Source organism: Ahaetulla prasina, chromosome 12 (genome assembly GCF_028640845.1).
Source record: "Ahaetulla prasina isolate Xishuangbanna chromosome 12, ASM2864084v1, whole genome shotgun sequence".
In the NCBI taxonomy this organism is placed as follows: domain Eukaryota; kingdom Metazoa; phylum Chordata; class Lepidosauria; order Squamata; family Colubridae; genus Ahaetulla; species Ahaetulla prasina.
In genome coordinates, this window is record NC_080550.1 from 6,337,890 (window position 1) to 6,344,480 (window position 6,591).

Below are 6,591 nucleotides of genomic sequence, written 5' to 3' on the forward strand. Positions count from 1 at the left end.
ACGGCGATGGCGCTTCCCGAGTCATTTTCCCAAGGGTGTCAGGGAAAACCCTTATTACAGACATTAATTATGCCACGAAAGGGATCAAATTTTCACCTTTGGTAGCGGAGTTCAGAAGTCCCCTTTCGAATACCACCAGAAGAAGGAACATGGGAAACATTTGAAAACGATTGTAGGCTTCTTGATTTTTAACACTGATTTTTAAAGAGTCTGAAAAAGACTAGAAAGCACCAAACTGGAGGAACATCCGTTTAAAACTTTGTGAGAATCTAATTTTTGCTGGGAAAGCGACCTATATTTTTTAAAAAATGATTATGTGAATACTAAAAGGCAGGCAACGAACTCAGATTTATTTAGATGTCCACGTTCATATTAAGGACATAAGACTGGAGGCAGCTAACGAATTATTCGTGCATATAAAGACTGCTTAGTTGGGTGATGAACCTATATATATATATTTTAAAGAACAAGGGATTTTCTTCCTTAAACCAAAATTCAGGAAGACAGGACAGAAGCAGGAGAATAATGAACAACAGAATAACAAAGTTGGAAGGGACCTTGGAGGTCTTCTAGTCCAGGGGTCTCCAAGAGTCGTTTGGACCTGTTTCCCACAGAAAAGAAAACACTGGGATACACATGATTCCCCCTAGCCACGCTTACCCAGGTGGTCATTAGGGAAGAGAATCAGTTGTTAAAAAACACCCGGAACCACAAAATCCTTTTGAGATCTCTCCCTCTCCCCGTCCTCCCTCCCTCGTTCCACCCCTCTCTCTCTCCCTATTTCTCTATGTCTCTCTCTCTCCCCTTCTCTCTGTATCTCTCTGTCTTTGCCCTGGCCACTTCTCCATCCCCCACCGCTGCCCTTATCTTCCTGGGTCAGACTAGGAGTGACTGGGAGGGGAGGGCGAGGGGAGGGGACACCCGGTGGTGGGATCACCTGACAGGGAGCCACGGCAGAGGGCCCAAAGAGCGCATGCAGCTCTGGAACCACAGGCTGCTGACCCCTGTTTTAGTCCAACCGTCTGCTCAAACAGAAGACTTTAGACCAGTGATGGTGAACCTATGGCACGCGTGCCACAGGTGGCACACGGAGCCATATCTGTGGGCACGCGAGCCATTGTTCTAGCTCAGCTCCAGTGCGCATGCGTGTGCCAGCCAGCCGATTTTCAGCTGGCCCCGCCCATGCCACCCCTCCTCCCAGGAGTCTCTATATGGCTCGTTTTGGATGCCAGGTAAGTACAGGGCTAGCATGGAGGCTCTGGGAGGGCATTTTTGGCCTCCGGAGGACCTCTGGAGGAGTGGGAGCAGCCATATTCACCCTTCCCAGGCTTCAGGAAAGCTTCTGTAACCTGAAGAGGGTGAAAAAACGAACCTGCTGGGCCCATCGGAAGTTGAGAAATAGGCCATTTCCAGCCCCCCTCCCCCGGAGGCTTCAGGTAGGCTTGCTAAGCCCAAAACGGGGCACGGGAAAGTCATGCGCGGAGGGCAGGGCACAGGGGGGGGGCATTGAATTATGGGTGTGGGCACGCACATGTGCAATGCCCCCCTCTGCTCCCCCTGCTTTTGTCACGCGACGGCAAAAAGGTTAGCTATCGCTGCTTTAGACCATTTCAGGCAAATAGTTATCCAAACTCTTCTTGGAAGACTTGTTCACCACTTCATCTTTATTTTTGCATTTCGCGTATCCCAATTTTAATTTAACTCCAGTTTTAATCTCCAGACTAAAATTCAACTCAAACCGCGTAGCGGCAAACGTTCAACAGAGCCACTGCCCCCCCACCCCCCGCCTCCCCCGTTGCTGTCAAAGTCCTGTTCTTGAAGAGTTTTTTCCACTCCTGCTAAAATCTGTCTAAACTAATATCCATCACCGCATGTTAGAATTCATGGCGGCGGTTTCTAGAAAGCATTGTGTTAAATTCTCCCTTTTGTTTTGTCTTAACCCTCCGATCAATGCCAGATCATTAATATCCCTGCCTTAGACCCATTGTAAATGTATCAGCCTCTGTGGCAATCATTTTCCCTTAAAACAGAGGGGGTGGGGGGGAAACCTGTGGTGGATTAGACTTTGGGTTTCTTAATTGCTTAGATCATGAACACACAGACAGACACGGAGGAAGGACAGGCAAATGCATATATTCTCTATAATCAAAACCCATGCGCGCACGTGTGTCCATTCATGCGCTGCCTATACATTTATTGCATGCAAAATCTGTATAATTTCAGATCTGGCTTGTAAAACATCCTGTAGGTTTCATGTAACTCTTTAATTATGAACTGCAGGGGACACCACAGAGCAAATATTTAAAATGTCTAGACAGCCAGTCATCAGAGAGTAACCATTTAATTGGGTCAAGTTAATGCCGTTAGATCCTGCGAGTTCTGGTTCTGCGGAGCAAAGGAGACTTTAGCGTGACTTTAATTGCTCTCCACTTTGAAGACCCAAACCCCACGTATATGTTATCTGGCAGCATTCGCTTCTGTATGACAAAAGAATAAAATAAAATAATAAAGTAAATAAAATAATAAAATGAAATGAAATAATAAAATGAAATAATGAAATGAAATGAAATAAAATAAAATAATAAAATAAAATAAAATAAAATAATAAATGAAATGAAATAAAATGAAATGAAAAAATAAAATAAAATAAATAAAACAAAATAAAATGAAATGAAAAAATAAAATAAAATAAAATAAAAAAAATAATGAAATGAAATACATAAATAAAATGAAATGAAATGAAAAAATAAAAAAATAATAAAATAAATAAAATAATAAAATGAAATGAAACGATAAAATAAAATAATAAAATAAATAAAATAATAAAATGAAATGAAATGATAAAATAAAATAATAAAATAAATAAAATAATAAAATGAAATGAAATAATGAAATGATAAAATGAAATGAAATAAAATAAAATAATAAAATAAAATAATAAAAAAATAAAAAATAAAAAAAATAAAATGAAAAAATAAAATAAAATAAAATAAAATAAATAAAATAAAATAATGAAATGAAATGAAATACATAAATAAAATAAAATGAAATGAAACAATAAAATAAAATAAATGAAATAATAAAATGAAATAAATGAAATGATAAAATAAAATAAAATAATAAAATATTATTCCACTTTCAAAAACTAAAACAGTAGATTCTCCCTTGCAGAAGAGGTCACTGAAGACATTCAGAAAGTACCATCCCCCAAGCTAACTTCCTTCTGCCAAGGATGTCTTTCATTCCGACGAGAACACACAGCCCTTCCCCTAAAATTGTAGTATTTGATTCCGATGATATTTAACTATTGCATCCCATATTGTCTCCCTCCACGGATATTTTATAAAATATCCCCTATAAACGCCCAGGCCTAATTGCTCAAAATTCAGTAAGGGCGCGTAAGTTTCCCTGATCTCTTCTTTATTATTATTGAAAGGAAACCATAATTGTCTCCAGCAAGCCTCTGCATCAACGAGGCATCTTCAATAACAAAATTACATTAATTGCATAAGCTATTAAATATGATTGATGGCAAAATTGGAAGGCTGCCTACTCCTTCCTTGCCACAAAAAAAAAAAAGAAAGAAAAAAAAAGCATACAGTGCTTCCTAAATCGGTGTTCAGAAGTAGCGTTGATGCCAAGGAGAAGAAAAACAGAAATGTGAGCTTAAGGGCCTTCTCTGGCTTATGACTGTGTGAGTCATCCATGGTCCCTTCACATATGGGAAGTCATCCAGGTTCTGTCATCACAGCTATGTTCTGTTTCGCTATGGTTTCTATAAAACCTTTCTATTTTAAGAAGAGAGGATGACTCATACCTTTTAAACAAGCCAGTAGCCAGATTCATTCCCGCTGCACTGGAGTAGCGTACAATCACGTTGAGTGGCGTCAACGATCACAAACAGTTTCCCACAGTTTTTCCAAACATCAGAAATGTAAACCTGCTAGATTGGAATTCACCAGAAAGTAGAACCTAGGTTATCATCCAGGATCCTGGAATGAATTTCTGGAGCTCCTATAGCATGGCTTGAAAAGGTTACTCCTCTCATAAATATGTTGTACACTCATATGGTGGGCATGGAATTTAGAATCGCCATTGTTTGTTTGTTTGTTTGTTTATTTGTTTGTTTGTTTATTTATTTGTCACAACAATATATATAGGCATCACACAAAAAGATTATACAGTATATAAACATATATATGAGGAAATATAAGCATATTTATATATAAGAAGAAAAAGAAAAACAATAGGACAGGAACGGTAGGCACGTTTGTGCACTTATGCACGCCCCTTATGGTCCTCTTAGGAATGGGGTGAGGTCAATAGTAGAAAGTTTTTGGTTAAAGCTTTTGGGATTATGGGAAGAGACCACAGAGTCAGGTAATGTGTTCCAAGCACTGATGATTCTGTTACAGAAGTCATATTTTCTGCAATCTAGATTAAAGCGGTTAATATTAAGTTTAAATCTATTGGTTGCTCTTGTATTATTGCAATTAAAGCTGAAATAGTCTTTAACAGGAAGGACATTACAATAGATGATTCTGTGAGTTGTATGATCTCCTGAACCACAGTGGGGGAATCTGCTTATTTGCTCAGCAGAAGACACTTGGTTTGGATTTTCCCATGCCATCCGACCGTTTTCCCACAGTCTAAATGCATTCATCCATCTGCTGAAGTCACCCTCTTTCAAAATTCTGGAATCTGCACCGCCAATCCTCATAATGAATAGAATCCAATCATTCAGAGTGAGAAACAAATGACTATATAAATGAGGAATTCCTGGAGGAAACAAATGACTATATAAATGAGGAATTCTATGAGCGTGGTGGTTTTCTTGCAGACGTTTCATAACCCAACTAGGTAACATCATCAGTGCCATCTAGCACTGATGATGTTTACCTCGTTTGGGTAATGAAACGCCTGCAGGAAAACAACCAAGCTCTGAGAGCACCAAGGAGCCCTCATCACAATCCTGAGCTACAAATATTCTCCTTTAAATATATAAGTACGAATGCTCAAATCTTACTGCTCATTTATTTTATTCCCAGCTGTTTTGCCCTCTTAATTGCTTCTCCATGTTGTGGGATTTTCTCCACATGAGAGTTTAACAAATACAACCCTGCATGAAATATTATTAATATTGTCAGATTAATTCCATGTCTTTTAACACCCTTGGTTCCTCCTTTTCCTTTTTAACAGTGCTCTATTAACTGCAAGTTTAATTAAAAGGCTAAATGAAAACATATTTGGTGAGTTTGTACGTCTCTCCTTTAAATCATAACACTGTGTGAGATATTCTCATTAATTTGGCAGTAACATAGATCCTTTGCAAACGGCTGAATCCTACTGAGTAAAATTTTTGTGCTTTACGTATGGAACAACTTAGAAGAGATTGTATCATTCACTTTCAAAAAATATGCAATAGAAGAATTATTTTTTATATTTATTTATTTATTTATTTATTTTGTCACAACATCATACAAAAAGATTATATAGTATATACACATATAAACATATATAGGAAGAAGAAAAGAAGAACAATAGGACAGGAACGGTAGGCACGTTTGTGCGCTTATGCACGCCCCTTAAAATAATTCAGGCGTGCCCCGTGTGAGGCTCGAACTCACGACCTTCAGATTATGAGACTGACGCGCTGCCTACTGCGCCAACGAGGCTTATATATTTTTCCCTTTAGTGAAAAATACAGTACAGTGGTGGGATTCAAATAATTTAACAACCGGTTCTCTGCCCTAATGATTTCTTCTAACAACCAGTTCAGCAAACTGCTCAAAAAGTTAACAACCGGTTCTTCCGAAGTGGTGCGAACTGGCTGAATCCCACCACTGGATAGGTAGTGCAATTACCTGCCAGAGTAATTTTACCAGCAAGCAACTTGTCTTATAAATCTTGATGGAAGCGAGTCCCTTACATTTCCTTTTGACTAGCTTTTGATAGATCTGCTTTAACTGTGTGAAAGAAGAATTGGCAGACTAGCTTTCTCCGAGAGGTATGAAAATTAACCCTCATTCTCTTTGCTACGTTGATCTACTTCACATTTTGATTTTGAGGTAACTGGATTTCGTAAATCTTTTTTTTTTAAATCCCCATGCAGAAGTCCTTCTTATTTATCAGTCTGCTTCATTCTGGCAATTTGTTCTGAATCCTTAATTTGGCTTGGAAGGTGGTCCCTTTTATTCGTATCCATTTCGTGTATTCATAATTAGGTTTATACTTATATCTGTAATCTAATACATGCTTGATGAAATAATAAATAAATAAATAAAAACAAATAAAATTTCCGCAATTCAATTTTCATAGTTTTACTATCATAGATGTAATGTTATAAGCCAAAATCCAAATTCAGCATCCGTAAATTTATAAATTTGAACCTGTTGGGTCTTTGGTAGTTGTCCCATCACTTTCTGCCTGTGAGTCAGCCTTGCAATGAAGAAATGGCATTCAATTCATCACGGCTATAAAGGGACATACAAATAGGAAGCGTGTTTTATGTTATATAATTGTGTTTTGTTACTTAGCTGAGCTAAATGAACTACGTTTTGAGTCGAATGAACTACGTTTGTTCTACTGCAA

The 6,591-nt window shown here is 38.0% G+C and overlaps 1 non-coding gene across 1 annotated transcript; it reads right to left on the reverse strand.

The window, feature by feature from the left end:
• Positions 1–5,602: 5,602 nt before the first annotated feature.
• On the reverse strand, positions 5,603–5,675 carry TRNAM-CAU (transfer RNA methionine (anticodon CAU)). The gene has a single exon. It is a non-coding gene; the product is annotated as a tRNA-Met (tRNA).
• Positions 5,676–6,591: the final 916 nt, after the last annotated feature.